Source organism: Nycticebus coucang, chromosome 12 (genome assembly GCF_027406575.1).
Source record: "Nycticebus coucang isolate mNycCou1 chromosome 12, mNycCou1.pri, whole genome shotgun sequence".
In the NCBI taxonomy this organism is placed as follows: domain Eukaryota; kingdom Metazoa; phylum Chordata; class Mammalia; order Primates; family Lorisidae; genus Nycticebus; species Nycticebus coucang.
In genome coordinates this window covers 67,642,255-67,662,850 of record NC_069791.1, presented here as the reverse complement: position 1 = coordinate 67,662,850, position 20,596 = coordinate 67,642,255, and the positions used below count along the sequence as shown (strand labels likewise).

Genomic DNA, 20,596 nt, shown 5'->3' with positions numbered 1-20,596 from the left:
CAACAAAAAAATAGCCGGGCATTGCGGTGGGCACCTGTAGTCCCAGCTACTTGGGAGGCTGAGGTAAGAGAATTGCTTAAGCCCAAGAGTTTGAAGTTGCTGTGAGCTGTGATGCCACATCACTCTACCAAGGGCAACATGAGACTCTATCTCAAAAAAAACAAAACAGGGTGGCACCTGTGTCTCAAAGGAGTAGAGCACCGGCCCCATATGCTGGAGGTGGTGGGTTCAAACGCAGCCCCGGCCAAAAACTGCAAAATACAAAACAAAACAAAACAAAAAAACTTTATATCTGGAATCGTCAGGGCTTAACAGGGTTTACATATAGTTTTTCACAGATAGGGGGACTCAAAGTATTTATATATGTCTACTTTCTGTTTCCAGATATATCAAACACTTTGAGCTTTTCGCGCATTCTTTACTCTTTCTTTTTTTTTTTTCCCCCAGGGAGGGTGGGGTTTTATTCATTTATTCTTATTCCAGGTTGGGCTGGAATTAAGTGAAGTAAAGTCCCTCATTGTAGTGACTTACATTTCTCTAAATTGTGTATCTTTTAATGCTGTGATTAATTGCTCTAGACTTTAACTGTAGACGACTGCCCCTGGGAGTCACTGTAGGATCCAAGTAAGCAAGTGAGGCACCTGGGCCATGTTTGGATTTTATAAATATGAATGTGGGGTATAAAGATTTGGAGGGTCAAGACAGGAGACAGAGAGACAAGCTTGATGCATTCAGCAATGCATCTGAATGACAGCATCATTTTTACTGTTTCAGATACTACTAACACACCACCCCAAAACCTAGAGGTACAAAACAACCATTTCATCCTGTTGATATGTCTACGGGTCAGGAAATAACACCGGGCACAGCAAAGATGGCTTGTTCTTGCCTCATGATGTCAGAGGCTCTAGCTGGGAAGACTTAAAGACTGGGAGGTGTGAGGGTAACTTGATGGCTGGGGCTGAAATAATTCAGAGGCATCTTCGCTCACATGTCCAACCACCAATACTGTCAGCCAAAACACCTGCATGTGACCTCCCACATGGCTTGGGCTTCCTCACAATATGTTGGTCTTATGTAAGGTCTCATACGTGATGACAACTCAAGGTTCCACACACAAGCGTTATAGCAAACAAGGCAAGAGCTGCACAGCTCTTTATGAGCCGGCCTTGTAAGTCATCAAATGTCATTCGTGCCACATTCTATTAATTACAAATGAATCATAAATCTTCCCAGATTCAGATGGGGGTATTATTAGATTCTATCTCTTGATATGGTGACTGGATTCTAGAAGAATATGTGGGAGAGGAGATATTCTTGTGGCCATCTTCCTTTAACACAGTCTGCCACATTCATCAACCATTTTCTGACTCTGAAGTCCATTCTCTCACCCATTCTCCCATCATCAGTGATTGCTGAGGGTTGAGGATGGGAAGCAAAGAATTCACGGACAGCTAGATGGTCTTCTGTGGTCAGGGGAGACAATGAGGTGAGGCTAACTTTATGTGGCCTGTGGAGATTCTGGGGACAGAGCTAAATGTCTGCACTAGACATGACCAGAGAACAAGATGGGAGATGTAGGCTAGAGGGAGAGGAAATAGCTGAGCCCTAGGTGCAGAGAACATCAGGCTATTGGTGAGAGCTGGCTGGAGAATGGAGAGCTGGGCTGAGATGGGCGTCTGGGTAGGAAGTAATTCTCCAGTCACAGTGCACCAAGACGATGGAAGCTGGGATGGATGAAGGACCCAGCAGGATGCAGATTGTCAGAACAGCAACACAAGTCTGAGCAAAAAATCTAGTATCTGAATATCAGGCTAAGTGAAAGAAGCCAGACACAAAGGTCACATATTTTATGATTTTGTTTGTAAGCAATGTCCAGAGTTAGCATATCTATAGAGATAGAAAGCCATAGCTGGAAGGAGGGGAGAAAGGGGCCTTTCTGCTTAGTTGATACACGGGTTCCTTTTGGGGTGATGAAAACATTTTATAATGACATAGTAGTGATGGTCGCACAACATCATGAATGTGCTAAACATCACTAAAGGTAATTTTTTTTTTTTTTTTGAGACAGGGTCTCACTCTGTTGCTTGGGCTACAGTGCCATGGCCTCAGCCTAACTCAGAGCAACCTCATACTCATGGCCTCAACTGATCCTCCTGTCTCAGCCTCCAGAGTAGCTGGGACTACAGGTGCACACCCATCTCATTTTTTCTATTTTTAGTAGAGACTGGGTCTCACTTTGCTCAGGGTAGTTTCGACTTCCTGACTTTCAGCGATTCTCCTGCCGTGGCCTCCCAGAATGCTAGGATTATAAGAGTGAGCCGTGGCACCTGGGCTACTAACGGTAAATTTTGACATATGTCTTTTTGCTACAATAAAAAACAACTATAATCACATAATTCTTATAAGGAAGAGATGATAAATTAGACCTCATTAAAATTAAAAACATTTGCTCTGAGAAAGACCCTGATAAGAGAATAGAAAGACAATTATACACTGGGAGAAATTATTTGCAAACCATGTATCCAACAAAGAAATTGTATCCAGAACATATAAAGAACTTTAAAAATGCAACAGTTAAAAACAAAATGAGCCATTTCCATCAAACAAATGAAAAAGCAATGGAGGAAAATGACTCTTTTGTGACTCACTTCAAGGAGAAGTCTGTGTGATTATCTGATGTCTGTGTTGCTGATTAGAGCTCATAAATGCAGGTCCTGGGACTGGTTTTATTCACTTGTATCTCATGTGTGGCCTGGGGCCCAGCACATAATAAGAGAAAAAGGATTATTCAGAGGCGTGGCATGGTGGCCCACAACTGTAACTCTAGCACTAGGGGAGGCTGAGGCAGGAAGATGGCTTGAGGCTAGGAGTTTAAGACCAACCTAGCAAGAGTGAGACCCTATCTCTACAAAAAGTAGAAAAATTAGCTGGGCATGATGTCATGGACCTATGGTCCCAGCTATTTGGGAGGCTGAGAGTCAGGAGAATTGCTTGAGCCCAGGAGTTTGAAGTTGCAGTGAGCTATGATGATGCCACTGCACTCCAGCCTGGGCAACAGAGCAAGACCCTGTTTCAAAAAATATATTATTCAGTGAATGAATGAATGAAATGACTGAGTGTGAACAGGGCTACCACAGTGCTAGCAGAGAGCAGGAACAACGTAAGTGCTGGTCAGTTTTTGCCTGGAACTTTTGAAGCATTATGGGCTGGAGAGTCTACTGAACACAGCCCCCCAACATTCTGGCCTCAAATGACAACCAGAGGAAAAGAGTAGCATATTCATTCATTCAGCAAATATTTGTTGAATGCATAATATGTGTCATGCTCTGTTCTTAGCAGATGGCATACATCAGTGATCAAAACAGACTACAATCTCTGACCTCACAGGACACAATTCTATTCGTACAGCAACCTTTCTGATTCACCGGTGCAAATTTCAACTTGCCCAGCTTGTGGATGTGGCTGAGAAGGCTTCATTTGTTTCCATCCACTCAGATTTAACGTTTCTTGATTTCTGGGTATCTCAAAACTTTCATAATGACCCATGTATTATGTTAAAAGCTGATAGGGATTATTCATAAGAGGCAAAAGTTGTAAGCAACCCAAGTATCCATCATGGATGAATGGATTAACAAAATGTGGACTGGGGGTGGCGCCTGTGGCTCAGTGGGTAGGGCACCGGCCCCATATGCCAAGGGTGATGGGTTCAAACGCGGCCCCGGCCAAACTGCAACAAAAAAATAGCCGGACGTTGTGGCAGGCGCCTGTAGTCCCAGCTACTTGGGAAGCTGAGGCAAGAGAATCGCCTAAACTCAGGAGTTGGAGGTTGCTGTGAGCTGTGATGCCACAGTATTCTACCGAGGGTGATAAAGTGAGGCTCTGTCTCTACAAAAAAAAAAAAAAAAAAAATGTGGACTATCCATACAGTGAAATATTATTTAGCTTTAAAAGGGTAGAAATTCTGACACCTGGGCAGCGCCTATGGCTCAAAGGGGTAGGGTGCTGGTCCTATATGCCGGAGGTGGCGGGTTCAAACCCAGCCCTGGCCAAAAACCACAAAAAAAAAAACAAATTCTGACACCTGTTGCAACATGGACAAACTTTGAAGACAAAAAGACAAACACTAGATGCCACTTATATGAGTCACCTCATATATACCTTATATTGCTTCCACTTATATAAGTGCCTGAGAATATCAAGTTCATAGAGACAGAAAGCAGAAGGATGATTGCTGGGGCTTGGGCAGGGGGAATAGGAAGTTAGTGTTTAATGGGAACAGAGTTTCTGTTTTGCAAGGTGAGAAATATTCTAGAAATGGAGGGATGGTGATGGTTGCACAGCACTGTGAAATTTTATTTTGTTTTATTTTATTTTTATTTTTATTTTTTTTTGCAGTTTTTGGCTGGGGCTGGGTTTGAACCCACCACCTCCAGCATATGGGGCCGGCACCCTACTCCTTTGAGCCACAGACGCCACCCTATTTTATTTTATTTATTTTTTTGAGACAGAGTCTCACTATGTCACCCTCGGTAGAGTACTGTGGCATCACAGCTTATAGCAACCTCAAACTCTTGGGCTTAAGCGATTCTCTTGCCTCAGCCTCCCAAGTAGCTGGGACTACAGGCGCCCGCCACAACACCCGGCTATTTTTCTGTTGCAGTTGTCATTGTTGTTTACCAGGCCTGGGCTGGGTTCGAACCTACCAGCCTCAGTGTCTGGCACTGTAACCACTGTGCTATGGGTGCCAAGCCAAAATGCTAAAATTTTACATTATGTTTATTATACCATAATTTGTTTAAAAAGATGATAAGGGCTCTGACAAAAGGGATCTTGTGAGCAAGATTCAGCATTTTAACTAGAGCAGTCAGGGTCCTTTTCATTTATTTATTTATTTACATATTTATTTATTGAGACAGAGTCTCACTCTGTCACCCTGGGTAGAGTTTTGTGCTGTCATAGATAACAGCAACCTCAAATTGTTGGGTTCAAGCAATCCTCTTGCCTCAGCCTCCCGAGTAGCTGGTCTCGAACTCCTGAGCTCAGGCAATCCACCTGTCTTGGCCTTTCAGAGTGCTAGGATTACAGGTGTGAGCCAACACGCCAAGCCTCTTTGCATACTTTTACTCATACTTAATTGATAGGAAGATTTAAAAAACTGTTCTTTGGAGATAGAATTATGTTATAAACTATTGTGCAATTGTGAATAATATTGGAGCAAAGAGGAAATTTTAATTTGCATGTTGCTGTTATCCAGAGTAAAGGGAGAAAAAAATATTCTAGATATTTGAGAGCTATGCCTTCCACGGCTGAAACATTTTTCCAAACTTTTCTATTGGAAATACGTACAAGTTGGGAAATAATACTGCTCAGTCATAACTTGACAAATACACTATACTTAAAGTGTTTATTTAATCCTTTTGTAAAAAATAAAGTGATTAGGAGCAAAGACTTGAAGTGGGTGAGGGAGTGTTGGCCACATGGGCTTCTGGGGAAAAGCTGCCCAAAGATGAATCTGAGGCCACAGCTCGCCTGGGCTTCTAGAAGGGCCCAGAGGCTGGTGCATCTGGAGTTAGTAAGAGGAGGCAGCAGAGATAGAGAGCAAACAGGGCACCAATTACACAGGGCTGGAAGGCATTGTTAGGAATTTAGTTTATAATCTGAGTCACAAGGGTAGTAAACAAAAGATCAATTTCAACAAAGCACTAAAGAAAAGATCCCAGAAAAAAAAAATTAAAAAAAAAAAAAAAGAAAAGATCCCAGAACTCTGCTCCCAGGGTTGATGCTAGCTTGAAAACAGTTGTTTTGGAGTTTCTTTCCCCTGCTATTTAATTTATACCTAGAATAAGAGGCTCCTAGAATAAAATTTTATGAAAATGTAATAGGAAATTGGTCCACAGGACTAATTTCTCAGTAAAAAGCATGAGTTCAGTTAAACTTGGGAGTTGTCTTGGCTTCTGAGATCCTGCACAACCATATACTTCAGGAAGAGAAATGTAAAACATAAATAAAGCATAAAATACAATGAGACCTGCCCTGCCTTTTCAAGTGAATGGTTCTAAAGTCTTGTATGTATAACCCTACTATTAGGCAGATGTTAAAAAGTATAAGACAGACCTCTACCAACCCATGTGGAAAGATGTTCATGATACATTGTGAATTATTTTTGTTGCTGTTGCAGTAGTCATTGTTGTTTTATTTAGCTGGTCCTGCCAGCCTCGGTGTATGTGGCTGGTGCCCTATCCACAGAGCTATGGGCACCGCCAAATTTTTTTTTTTTTTTTTTTTTTTAGAGACAGAGTCTCACTTTATCACCCATGGCAGAGTGCTGTGGTATCACACAGCTCACAGCAACCTTCAGCTCCTGGGCTTAGGAGATTCTCTTGCCTCAGCCTCCCCAGTAGCTGGGACTATAGTTGTGTGCCACAAGGCCCAGCTATTTTTTTGTTGCAGTTTGGCCAGGGCTGGGTTTGAACCCGCCACCCTCGGTATATGGGGCCGGCATTCTACCCACAGAGCCACAGGCGCCGTCCCCCTTCCCGGCTTTTTTTTTTCTGTTTTTTAAAGACAGGGTCTCTACTCGGGTGTTGTGGCGGGTACCTGTAGTCCCAGCTACTTGGGAGGCTGAGGCAAGAGAATCACTTAAGGCCAAGTGTTTAAGGTTGCTGTGAGCTGTGACGCCACAAAACTCTACTGAGGGCAACATAGTAAGACTCTGTCTCAAAAAAAAAAAACAGTCTCACTCTGTGCCTTGGGTAGAGTATTGTGGAATCATAGTTCACAGCAACCTCAAACTCCTGGGCTCAAGCAATCCTTTTGCCTCAGCCTCTCAAGTAGCTAGGACCTACTACAAGCCAGACTAGTTTTTGTTTATTTATTTTTTTTGAGGCAGAGTCTCACTATGTTGCCTTCGGTAGAGTGTCATGGCATCACAGCTCACAGAAATCTCAAAGTCTTGGGCTTAAGCAATTCTCTTGCCTCAGGCTCCCAAGTAGCTGGGACTACAGGCGCTCGCCACAATGCCCAGCTATTTTTTGTTGTTGTTGTTTTTGCAGTTGTCATTGTTGTTTAGCAGGCCCAGGCCAGGCTCAAACCCACCAGGCCAGGTGTATTTGGCCAGCACCCTAACCACTGAACTATGGGCACCGAGCCTGTTTTTCCGTTTTTAGTAGAGATGGGGGTGAGTCTCGCTCTTGCTCAGGCTGGTCTCGAACTCCAGAGCTCAGGCTATCAACTCACCTCGGGCTCCCAGAGTGCTAAGATTATAGGCATGAGCCATAGCACCCAGCCCATTGTGAAATTTTTTTTTAAAAAGAAAGTTTATCAGCGGTGCCTGTAGCTCAGTGGGTAGGGAGCCAGCCACATACACTGACACAACCCCTATGGCCTTGGTGGCAGTCGCTGCATGAAGGAACCAGGTGTGACACTGATTAGAAGTACAAGCTTGCAGGAGGCTGGCTAACCTTAAGTGCAGGGTAGCCCTGAGCCCTCTCGATGGCTATTTATTAAGGTTATATATACACAACAGGTATAGAGAGTTAAGGTAATAAGAGGACTGCATGCGTAAGGATTATCACGTGCTCTTTCCTCAAGTGTTCTTTCCTCATGTGTTCTTTTCCCACAGCCCCCATGAAGAAGTACCAAGCATCAATGTTTAACACATGCTTACTAATGAGTGACCGATCTTATCTCATTTCAGAACACTGAGTTACTTGGGGGTTTACCCCTAAGTCACAAAACATCTCTAGGCTTGCCAGGATGCTTGCCTGGCAATGTGATGAAAGTCAGTAACTGCCCTTGCAAGCATGGTGTCCATTCCTCTACATACACTGAGGCTGGTGGGTTCAAGCCCAGCCCGGGCCTGCTAAACAACGACAACTGCAACCAAAAAATAGTCGAGCATTATGGCAAGTGCCTAAGTCCCAGTTACTTGGGAGGCTGAGGCAAGAGAATCACTTGCGCCCAAAAGTTTGAGGTTGCTGTGAGCTGTGATGCTACAGCACTCTACCAGGGGAGACATAGTGAGACTCTGTCTCAAAAAAAAAAAAAGAAAGAAAGAAAGAAAATTGAGGGTGGCGCCTGTGGCTCAAGGACTAGGGCGCCAGTCCCATATGCCAGAGGTGGCGGGTTCAAACCCAGCCCTGGCCAAAAACCAAAAAAAAAGAAAAAGAAAAAAGAAAATTGAAAGACTCAAACTCCAGTAAGCAGAAAGCATAAACACTAATAGGTTGGCCAAGAAAACAACTGCCATGGTAAGTAGTTTTTGGGTCTCACAGGAGGCCTCAAAGTTACTGTCCAAATAAAGCCAGTGACCTTCTTTTTTTTTTTTTTTTTTTTGTAGAGACAGAGTCTCACTGTACCGCCCTCGGGTAGAGTGCCGTGGCGTCACACGGCTCACAGCAATCTCTAACTCTTGGGCTTACGCGATTCTCTTGCCTCAGCCTCCCGAGCAGCTGGGACTACAGGCGCCCGCCACAACGCCCGGCTATTTTTTGGTTGCAGTTTGGCCGGGGCTAGGTTTGCAGTTTGACCCTCGGCCTATGGGGCTGGCGCCCTACTCACTGAGCCACAGGCGCCGCCCGCCAGTGACCTTCTTAAGGTACATTTATGAGTTCCCTGGAGCTCTTCAGCTCTTCAGTGGCTGGCCAGGGGGAAGCTGGGCCAGCCGGGCCAGCCCCCCAGACAGCCCATCAGGAGGATCCACACATTTAGGACTTACAAAGGCCTACAGATATTTTGGTTGACCAACTACATCTTTTTTTATTTTTTAATTTTCCCCTTTGAAATAATTATGAACAGAATGTATTTATTTCACATATTTCAGATTCTCATCTTTGACTACTTGTCATGAACTTTGTACTCAGAGTTTTATCTTTCTTGTGTGTGTGTGTTTTAAAACAGTCGTCCTCTGTCACTCAGAGTGGAGTACAGTGGTGGAATCACAGGTTGCTGTAGCCTCCAACTCCTGGGGTCTAACAACCCTCCTGCCTCAGCCTCCCAAGGAGCTAGGACAACATGTGCCACCATGCCCAGTTAATTTTGAAAATTTTTTTAGATATTGGTTCTTGCCACATTGCCCAGGCTAGTCTCAAACTCCTGGTGTCAGTCAAGCAATCCTCCTACCTCAACCTCTCAAGCCCTGGGATTATAGGTGTGAGTCACTGTACCCAGCCTTATAGTGCTTTGTCTTTAATCACCAATACTGGTGCTGATTCCAACAATCAGATCATTATTTTATTTTATTTATTTATTTATTTATTTTTTAGAGATAGAGTCTCACTTTGTCACCCTCGGTAGAGTGCCGTGGCATCACAGCTCATAGCAACCTCCAGCTCCGGGGCTTAGGCGATTCTCTTGCCTCAGCCTCCAAAGTAACTGGGACTACAGGCACCTACCACAAGGCCCAGCTATGTTTTTGTTGTTGCAGTTTGGCCAGGGCCAGGTTCGAACACACCACCCTCGGTATTTGGGGCCAGCACCCTAATCACTGAGCCACAGGCACTGCACCCAGATCAGAATTTTCGCCATGAAACAACATTTCCCACTGCCCCTGATGTACATACATAGTATTTAAGACACACTGGCATTCGGGATTAGCAACCATGAGGATGAAAATCAGGTTTTAATCGTAACTTTAACCAGGCTGCTAGCTAGAAAGGTTTTTTTTTAAGTCTTAACATTATTAAAGCTAGCTATTATTTTTAATCTGCTATTAGCTAGTATTTCAACGAATATAAGTTCTCACATAGGCAATGATTGTGTACTGCCAACTGTATATAGCATCCTCTGAGAGCCTACTGTGTACCAGGCACAGGACAAAGTATTTTGGAGACTTCAGCACCTGCAATCTTCCACTCTAGCCCTAATGACAGAGATACTATTAATAATAATATTTTATAAAGAAGGATGCTAAGGGTCACAGAAGTTAAGTACCTTGCCATTAGACAGTAGAAAGAAACAATTCCAAGACTTCCTACTGAGTCCTACCCCTGGAACATCATATTAGCTAATGGTGTGTGTATATGAAAGAGAGAGAATACTTTTGTGGTAAAGTACACATATCATAAAATTTACCGTCGTAACAATTGTGAGTTCAGTGGCATTAAGCACATTCACTTTCTCGTACACCACCATCCATCTCCAAATTTTTTTCATCTTCTCAAACTGAAACTCAGCACCTATTAAATACTAACTCCCCATTCCTGTCTCCCAGCCCCTGGAGACTATCATTCTACTTTCTGGATAAGTGGGATTATATAATTCTTGAGCTTTTGTGTCTGGTTTACTTTTTTTTTTTTTTTGTAGAGATAGAGTCTCACTTTACTGCCCTCAGTAGAGTGCCATGACGTCACAGGACTCACAGCAACCTCTAACTCTTGGGCTTACGCGATTCTCCTGCCTCAGCCTCCCCAGCAGCTGGGACTACAGGCGCCCGCCACAACGCCCGGCTATTTTTTGGTTGCAGTTCGGCCGAGGCTGGGTTTGAACCCGCCACCCTCGGTATGTGGGGCCGGCGCCCTACTCACTGAGCCACAGGTGCCACCCGTGTCTGGTTTACTTTAATTAGCATAATGTTTTCAAAGGTAGATTTGTTTTCTGAAGTTAAAAAGCTATTTCACACACTTCCCAAAAGGAAATACTCTGTTAACCTGCAATCTTTATAGACAAAGCCTGATTCTGGGCCTATGGTCACTAGAATTGAGGAAGGCTGAGCCCTGCTCCCCTAAAACTGTGGGGAAAGCACCAGGGCCAGATGATTCTCAAAGACCAAGAATTGAATCAAACCCACTGAGCTAAGTTTGGGTTGACCCAAAAGAAGTTACAGGACTATTTCCTAATATAACTTATAACTTAAACTTTGGGTGATGCAGTTTGGGGTCAGGTATATGCTATTTATCATTGATGAATATGAACATTTTGTCTAAAAAAAAAAAGAAAGAAATATCTTGGTTTCAGTAAAGAATGGACTATCCATAGAGATCCATGGCAATCATCTTTCTTTCTTTTTTTCTTCTCTCACCCTGAGAGGTTCCCTGAACAGAAGTATATCGCCTGAGTTTACCAGATTCAAATTATTTAACAAGTGGCTATTTTTGCTAATCTTTTGGATTAGTCTTTGTAACTGCCAGAGAAACGCCGACTTAAAAAGGAAATGTTTCTGCCTTGGAACTTGTACTCAGTTGAAAATAGTCATGATCGGTTAAAGAAAAAATAATGCTGTGTAAGTACCCAAATGATTTGTCTCAAAACTAGCCCAGAAGGCTAAAAATAATCTCTAAATAAATAACAAAACCCAGTCAAAGCCCAAGATAAGAAGCCAGAGCCAACAGATCTTTGGAGAGGTAAGGAACCTCTGAGCTAAAGGGTAGATCAGCTCTTGGCTGGACTTTGATCTTGTGACAGGGTCAAAGCTGATGCAGATTTATTCCTATGGTTGCAAAAGTGCAACAGAGCTTTATAAAGCCTTGGTTGGCAAAGCATTAAGGTGTATGATATTGATGTCAAGAAGTTTCTCCTGGTCAGTGTTTTCAGTTGGGGGTAGGGGTTAGGAAACAGGGTGCTGTTAGATGAGATTCTTAGTGTATAGAACTGACTTGGTCTTGGCAGAACATTTAGTTTCTTAGGCTCTCATCCCTAACACTGACAGCCACCCCCTCTAAGAACCACTGAGAGGGCAGGTCTGTATACAACTCAGCCTGCTAACTCCCATCCCTGTTCTCCCTTTATTTCTCCTCTTTAACTGGCTATAAAGTTTACACTGAAATAGCTTTATTGAGATGTAATTCACATACCATACAATTAATCTATTTAAAGTGAACAAATCAATAATTACCACAATCAGTTTTAGAACATTTTCATCACCCCAAATAGAAATCCCCTGACCTTCAGTGATTACCCTCTTTGGTCCTCCCATCCTTACCCCAGCTGCTGGCAATCACTAAACTGCTTTCTGTCTCTATAGACGCGCCATTATACAACATGTGGCCTTTTGTGTCTATCTTCTTTCACTTTGCTTAATGTTTTCAAGGTTCATCTGGGTGGTAGCATGTGTCAGTACCTGATTCCTTACTATTGCCGAGTGTCTTAGGTCAGGCGGCTATAACTGATTATCACAGACTAGATGGCTTAAACATCTATTTCCCAGTTCTGGAGACTGAAAATCCGAGATCAGTTTCAATTTTCTACATCCTTGCCAACACTTACATTATGTCTTCTTGATCGTAGCCATTCTAGTGGATGTGATTTGCATTTCCCCGATGGCTAATGATGTTGAACATCTTTTCATGAGTTGGTTATATACTTGACTAGTTTGTAAGCAGCTGAGTGCAATAGTCAACGTTTCCTCCCCGTAGGTGGCTTTGCACTCATATAAACTTAAAAATATTGCCTTGTCCCTCAAGGCTAGGAAAGGAAATGAAAGTAAGTTGGCCTGGAATTCAATATGTGGTTGTCACTCAATCCTCTCGCTTAATCTTTCCAATAAGTCAGGGAGGGAGATGGCGTAGTCTGGAAGAAATAAGAAAATAAGAAATAAGAAAACTAAGGCCTGGCTGGGCTCAGTGGCTCACACCTATAATCCTAGTACTCTGGGAGGCTGAAGTGGGTGGATTGACTGAGTTCAGGAATTTGAGACCAGCCTGAGCAAGAGTGAGACCCTATCTCTACTAAAAGTAGAAAAACTGGCTAGGCGTGGTGGTGGGCACCTGTAGTTCCAGCTACTTTTGAGGCTAAGGCAAGAGGATTGCTAGAGCCCAAGAGTTTGAGGTTGCTGTAAGCTATGATGCCCCAGCACTCTACCCAGGGCAATAGTAAGACTCTGTCTCAAAACAAAAGAAAGAGGCTCGGCACCTGTAGCATAGTGGTTACGGTGTCAGCCACATGCGCAGAGGCTGGCAGGTTCCAGCCTGGCCTGGGCCAGCTAACCAACAATGACAACTGCAACCAAAAAATAGCTGGGCATTGTGGTGGGCGCCTGTAGTCCCACCTACTTGGGAGGCTGAGGCAAGAGAATCGCTTAAGCCCAAGACTTTGAGGTTGCTGTGAGCTGTGATGCCATAGCATTCTATCCAGGGTGACAGTGAGATTCTGTCTCAAAAAAAGAAAGAAAGAAAGAAAGAAAAGAAAACTAAGGCCAGACTGCTTAAGTTTCTGCTGATAAATGGTCAGCTGAAACTTAACCCCACATTCATGTGGCTATATTTTCCTTCTGATCCTTCTCCATGGGCCTCTAATAGCAACAAGGTAGGAGAAATAGTCTTGGCCCTTTGGCAGCACACTGGGAAGCATGAAATAGTGGTTCAGGTACCCATTTTTCTGAGAACCAGAGAGCTCAGAAACAGGAGCCTCAGGTCTGCAGACATTCCTAAGAGTGAACTGCCTATTGCAGGCGTCCTCAAACTTTTTAAACAGGGGGCCAATTCACTGTCCCTCAGACCGTTGGGAAGGCCGGACTATAGTTTAAAAAAAAAAAAAAACTATGAACAAATTCCTATGCACACTGCACATATCTTATTTTGAAGTAAAAAACAAAATACAATTCATACCGCCTCATGTGGCCCGCGGGCCGTAGTTTGAGGACCCCTGGCCTATTGGGTCCAAGGATACCATAGATAGCTCATACTGCTACAATAAAATACCACAGACTAGCTGGCTTAAATAACAGACATTTACTTCTCAGTTCTAGAGGCAGGGAACTCCAAGATCAAGGTGCTGGCCAAGTCAGTTCCCTGATGAAGGTTCTCTTTTTGGTTTGCAGATAGCTGCTTTCTTGCTGTGTCTTCACATAGCAGAAAGAGCAGGAAAGCTCTGTTCTTTTCCTCTTCTTATAAAGACACTCATCCCATCATGGGACCCCACCGTCATGACCTCATCTAAACCTAATTACCTCCTAAAAGGCCCTACCTTCAAATATCTTCACCCTGGGGTTCAGGGCTTCAACATACAAATTTTAGAGGGGCACAGATATTCAATTCTTAACAGAGAGTTAAGGTTTACAGCTGGAGAAATAGAGTAGGAAAAGGATGAAGTCATCCCACTCTCAGAGAGCCAGAGAGAGAGAGAGAGGGCTGACAGATCCTCCCATAACCAAGTCAGAAAGGAAGCCTGGGGCCACTGAGCACTTCGTCTAGGCAGACCTTACAAGACCCCAGAAACTTTCTTATTTCACCTTAAAACTTAAAACAAATTATTAAGGAGAGAATTAATATTTTATTGTCATTTATAATCAAATGGCAGTTGAATATGTAGTCTCCATACTCCATATATTTTGTAAATTAAAAATCTTGCAAGTTGGGCGGCGCCTGTGGCTCAGTCGGTAGGGCGCCAGCCCCATATACCGAGGGTGGCGGGTTCAAACCCGGCCCCGACCCCGGCCAAACTGCAACCAAAAAATAGCCGGGCATTGTGGCGGGCGCCTGTAGTCCCAGCTACTTGGGAGGCTGAGGCAAGAGAATCGCTTAAGCCCAGGAGTTGGAGGTTGCTGTGAGCTGTGTGAGGCCACGGCACTCTACCGAGGGCCATAAAGTGAGACTCTGTCTCTACAAAAAAAAAAAAAAAAAAAAAAAACTTGCAAGTTTCTTTTTTTTTTTTGAGACAGAGTCTTACTATATTGCCCTCGGTAGAGTACCTGGCATCACGGCTCACAGCAACCTCAAACTCTTGGGCTGAAGTGATTCTCTTGCCTCAGCTTCCCAAGTAGCTGGGACTATAGGCGCCCGCCACAATGCTCAGCTATGTTGTTGTTGTTGTAATCGCTGTTGTTGTAGTTGTCCCTGTTGTTTACCAGGCCTGGCTGGGTTCAAACCTGCCAGCCCGAGTGTATGTGGCCGGTGCCCTAACCACTGACCTACAGGTGCCAAGCCAAAAATATTGCAAATTTTAAATAGCCAATGGCTAGTAAGAAAACATGATTAGACTAATTATTAATGGTAACTTCAAGCTTTTCCTTATTAGCTCCAGAAAACTTTTGTCTTTTTTTTTTGTAGAGTCAGAGTCTCACTTTATGGCCCTCGGTAGAGTGCCGTGGCCTCACACAGCTCACAGCAACCTCCAACTCCTGGGCTTAAGCAATTCTCTTGCCTCAGCCTCCTGAGTAGCTGAACTTTTGTCTTGTTTTAAAAAACTGAAAGGTTGGCATGCATTTGACTTCATACTCTGAAACAACATTTTGACAGTCATCCACATCTACTTCAAGGGAAATCGCATTGGACTACTTTTCAGAATGGGAATAAAAAAATGGCTTGATCATTTTGCAAGGCCTATACCACGTGGCTGAGAAGTCAACCATTTCAAGTTTATTTCTAGCAGCATCCAAGGCTTCCTGAAAACCAAACTTGCTCTCAATCTGTGTCACCATTATGGCTTCGGGGTCCACTGAATGGCGATAAGAACTGATGGAAATGGGCTGGGCACGGTGGTACATGCCTATAATCCCAGCACTCTGGGAGGACAAGGCAGGAGGATCCCTTGGGCTCAAGAGTTCAAGACCAGCCTGAGCAGGAGTGAGACCCTGTCTCTACTAAAAATAGAAAAACTGAGGCAAAAGGATCGCTTTAGCCCAAGTTGGAGATTGATGTGAGCTATGACGCCACAGCACTCTACCCAGAACGACAGCTTAAGACTGTTTCAAAAAATAAATAAATAGGCTCGGCACTTGTAGCACAGTGGTTATAGTGCTAGCCATATATACACACCGAGGCTGGCAGGTTCAAAACCAGCCCTGGCCAGCCAAACAACAATGACAACTGCAACAAAAAATAGCCAGGTGTTGTGGTGGGAGTCCCAGCTACTGGGAGGCTGAGGCAAGAGAATTGCTTAAGCCCAAGAGTTTGAGGTTGCTGTGAGCTGTGATGCCATACTGAGGGGACGTAGGATGACATAGTGAGACTCTGTCTCAAAATAAATAGATAAAAATAGAAAAATTAGTCAGGGATTATGATATGTGCCAGCTACTCAGGAGGCTGAGGCAGCAGGATCCCTCGAATTCAGGAGTTTGAGGTTGCTGTGAGCTAGAATGATGCCACAGCACTCTAGCCTGGCAACACAGTGAGACTTTGTCAAAAGAGAAGGGACAAGAAGAGAAGGGACGAGAAGGGAAGGAGAGGAAGGAAAGAACTGATGGAAATGGATCCAAACCGCCAGAGCAAGCTTTTTAAAACATTTTTTATTGTGATAAAATTCACCACTTTAACCCTTATATTAGTGTGCAGTGGCATTAAGCACATGCACAATGTGTGCAACTACCACCACAGTCTATCTCCAGAACCTACTCACCATCCCACACTAAAGCTCTGTCTTCTATTAAACACTCACTCCCTAGTCCTCTATTTCTGCTTTCTTGTCAGTTCTTTTTTTTTTTAGAGACAAAGTCTCATTTTGTTGCCCTCGGTAGAGGGCTGTGGCATCACAGCGCACAGCAACCTCCAGGTCTTGGGCTTAGGATTCTCTTGCCTCAGCCTCCCAAGTAGCTGGGACTACAGCCACCTGCCACAATGCCTGGCTATTTTTGGTTGTAGTTGTCGTTGCTTGGCAGGATTCAAACCCACAGCCTTGGTGTATGTGGCTGGTGCCCTAGCCGCTGAGCTAAAAGCGCCAAGCCTTTTGTCAGTTCTTGTTGTTTGTTCTCTTCCCAGTAATTACAGTGAAACTTTTAATAGGATTAACTTATACAGTATTGGGGAATCACAAGAAACTGGGGCATACACCTGCTCTGAAGAAGGAAACCTCAAGAAATATGAGCCAGTGCTGGCAGCTGGGAAAGAAAAGGAAAAGCAGGCTGATTCCAAGGGGCCAGAAAAGAAAACAGGGGTAAAAAAAGGGCCCATTTGCAATGAGGGGGATGACTGGGTGCCCCATGGAGCCTGACCTTCTGCAAGACCTGGGAGGCCTCTCAAAAAGCATCAGGGTGCAGCTTCCTGGGGCAACCAGAGCAGAAGTGTTGAATGGTCCTGTCACTACTGCCTGCAACACTTTCATTTTCACTGTAAGTGTTCCCAGTAATTTGCTGTTCCATTTGGTAGAAATACACCCACATAATAGCAAATCCAATTAATGTGAATTTTCCCCATTTGTCATCTTAAATAACTGGGGCTTTGTTTACATTAGAACTTATAATGAATTATTTACTCTAAGAAGCAAAGCAAAACCTGACTGTAATTTCTTATCAGTTTGTTTTCACATTTTGTTTTAAACAATTGGGTCATGATAAGGTTCTTTCTTGGGCAAAGAACCAAAAAAGAGGGAAAATCTGCTAGAACTAAGGGCTGCATTAGGAGCTGGGCCACTGGCCACAAATAAGATTACTTGGTCTTTGACAACAAGGGGTGGGGGTGATGCATAAGAACCAGTGGGTGAGGACAGTGGTTACCAGTCAGAGCACATGACAGTACCAGACTTCTTATCTGTCTGCTGCTTACAGAGTGGAAACAATGAATGGTTGCATGCATTTGAAACTGGGGGGCTTATGAGCCTATGAGTTGGAAGGATAGGGAGTTCATGGATCCTGAGGTCTCCGCCCATAATGGGCAGGCAAAATCATACTTTACCTGTCCAGAAGGTGACTCTCAAAAGATTTATCTTGCAGGCAGCGCCTGTGGCTCAAAGGAGTAGGGCGCCGGCCCCATATACTGGAGGTGGTGGGTTCAAACCCAGCCCCGGCCAAAAACTGCAAAAAAAAAAAGATTTATCTTGCAAAGTATAGCTCCTCATCCAGGCCTGACTGGCACACGGAACCTACTAAGCAAACCTTTGTGAGCCAATTAGCTAGAGCTAAAATGAGGCACTTGTGATAGAAGCTTCCATCCAAGGAACTGGAACTATAGTCAGCAAGTTCTGAGAGCCACTTCTGATACCTTCCGGGACATCCCCAGCCCCAGAGACTACCTCAGCACTTACATGCACTCACATGTTAATGATTGGCTTAAGGCAGTGGTTCTCAATCTGTGGGTCGTGACCCACAAGAACTGTATTAAAGGGCCGTGGCATTAGGAAGGTTGAGAACCATGGGCTTAAGGGGTCACTTAGCCTCACCAACCTGCAGATGCTTGGGCTCAATTTCTGTCTTGCTCACCTGTTGATCTTTAGAGCCTGGCATGCCATCACAATAAAATAAAGACATTCTGGGCGGCTCCTGTGGCTCAGTGAGTAGGGCACTTGCCCCCATATACTGAGGGTGACGGGCTTGAACCTGGCCCCGGCCAAACTGTAACAAGAACAAAACAGCCAGGCATTGTGGCGGGTGCCTGTAGTCCCAGCTGCTCAGGAGGCTGAGGCAAGAGAATCACCTAAGCCCAAGAGCTGGAGGTTGCTGTGAGCTGTGACACCACGGCACTCTACTGAGGGTGACAAAGTGAGACTCTGTCTTAAAAAAAAAAAAGACATTCTGTTACACTGCAAATCCTAGAAAACTAAAAGTACTATTGGTAGAACATTTCAAGCCTTAGCCTGCCTGCTCTGGTCTACTGTACATAGGATACCCAAAGCCAAATTCTGTTGCCTGCTTTAATCATTTGAAGGAAATGAATGTGTTTCCCCAATGAGACGACCTCAGTGTTTTGAGCCCAGAATGTGTCAAGAAGTTGGAGGACGTCATTATTAACATTTGACCATAAAGCAGAAACACCCGAGAGCTTCCCCCTCTAACCAATCTAACTTCTTCTGCTCTCATTAGGGGGAAGAGTATGCTGTGCTTTCAAAGTGAAGAATAGCACCTTATAATAAGCATGTTGATATTCTATTGTGAAATAGGACCAAGAAGGAATGCCCTTCCCAGCTTATCTCCACGGGATCTCAGACTTGACAAGCCTAGCAGGAAAACATCTACTTCCTGCCCATGACTGTAAGATGCATTATGTCACAAGGGGAATAAGTTCCAAATACTATTTGGGGGGAAAGAGGAAACATTGGAGGCAATGGGGGGTGGGGGAGTCACCAAGTCTAGCCTCGAGCTGGAAGGAGTTCAAGGGCTCCTCAGGAAGCCCACAATTCTAGAGGGACAAATGCTTCCAAGACCTGCCTCCATTCCTCATATGGTTCTGCCTTCACATTTCGAGGCCCCCAGTGGCTCAAGTTGGGGGGTGGGATTTGCTATACAGGATGTTCTCATGAATCATCCCAAGTTTGATGAACTGTCCCATTGCCAGAGCCGAGGTCAAGCTCTAAACCTGAGTATGCATTTCCTTTGCAGTGCACTAAAGAGTAACATAGTCTTCTACAAGTTACACGCTTTAGTGACAGCAGCATAAGAGAAAATGAAACTTTTCTTTTTTTTTTAATTTACAATATTGTCTACCATTTAATAGTTAACTAATTGAGGATATGGAGAAAACATACTAGTTCTGTTTCTTCAAATATCATACATTTGAGGACTGAGTATTGGACTATATGTGTTTCTAATGAGACTTATCTAATTTTACTCATAGGGTGGAGTATTGTTGCTAGTACTGGCTTTGTATCGTAAAGTTGCTTTTCTTTTTTTTTTTTTTTTGTAGAGACAGAGTCTCACCTTACGGCCCTTGGTAGAGTGCCGTGGCCTCACACAGCTCACAGCAACCTCCAACTCCTGGGCTTAGGCGATTCTCTTGCCTCAGCCTGCTGAGTAGCTGGGAGTACAGGCGCCCGCCACAACGCCCGGCTATTTTTTGGTTGCAGTTTGGCCGGGGTTGAGTTTGAACCCGCCACCCTCGGTATATGGGGCCGGCGCCCTACGGACTGAGCCACAGGCGCCGCCCGTAAAGTTGCTTTTCATACAGCATCCAGAAAGCTCTCTATAGATGTTGGTGGAGCCAAACGTCTTCAAGCTTTATCCCACCTTGTCTCTGTGCTTCTCTTGTGTCCATGGGTCATCGTTCTTTCCATGACAACTTTGTGAAATTATTGTGTGCTGACCAATAGTCTGGGTCTGATCTCAGATGGATTTCATATGCTTTTTGACTGCTCTGCCTTGGTCATGGGACTTTTTGAGGCCCTCTCTGATGTTCTCACCAATCCTTAGCTGTTTTTTCCTCCTCTGCGCAATCTTTAAACATGGAAGGACCCAGGGCTTGCTTCTGGACATCTGTTCTTCTATATGTTTCTTTTCTCAAGAAAATGAAACTTTTCAAAACGTACAAGACTGGGTCGAGTGAGGTGACTCATGCCTGTAATCCTAGCACTCTGGGAGGCCGAGGTGGGTGGATTGCCAGAGCTCATGAGTTCGAGACCAGCCTGAGCCAGAGCAAGACCTCATCTCTAAAAGTAGCCAGGCCTTGTGGCGAGTGCCTGTAGTCCCAGCTACTTGGGAGGCTGAGGCAAGAGAATTGCTTAAGTCCAAGAGTTTGAAGTTGCTGTGCGCTGTGATGCCATGGCACTCTACCGAGGGTAACAAAGTGAGACTGTCTCAAAAAAAAAAAAAATACAAGACCAAAAGAGTCTTCATAATCAATTGATCTTTGCACAATGAAGTGCTTAGACTGCCAGAGGCTATACATTTTAAATTATATGAACTATTATAAAATCAAGGCAAAGAGAGGCTGCCATTCACTGAGAAACTCCTAGGTACCTGGCATTGGGCTAAACTTTCACATCTTTTACTCAAGGAGAATTATGAAATACCTCGTGA

The 20,596-nt window shown here is 44.2% G+C and overlaps 1 protein-coding gene and 1 pseudogene across 1 annotated transcript in view; both read right to left on the bottom strand.

Annotated features, from left to right (window-relative positions):
* LOC128560897 (small integral membrane protein 10-like protein 2A) overlaps positions 1-20,596 on the bottom strand; it is a 77,420-nt gene that overhangs the window by 21,773 nt on the left and 35,051 nt on the right. The gene's annotated exons all lie outside the window — the stretch shown is intronic.
* LOC128561977 (thioredoxin-like) lies at positions 14,915-15,355 on the bottom strand (annotated as a pseudogene).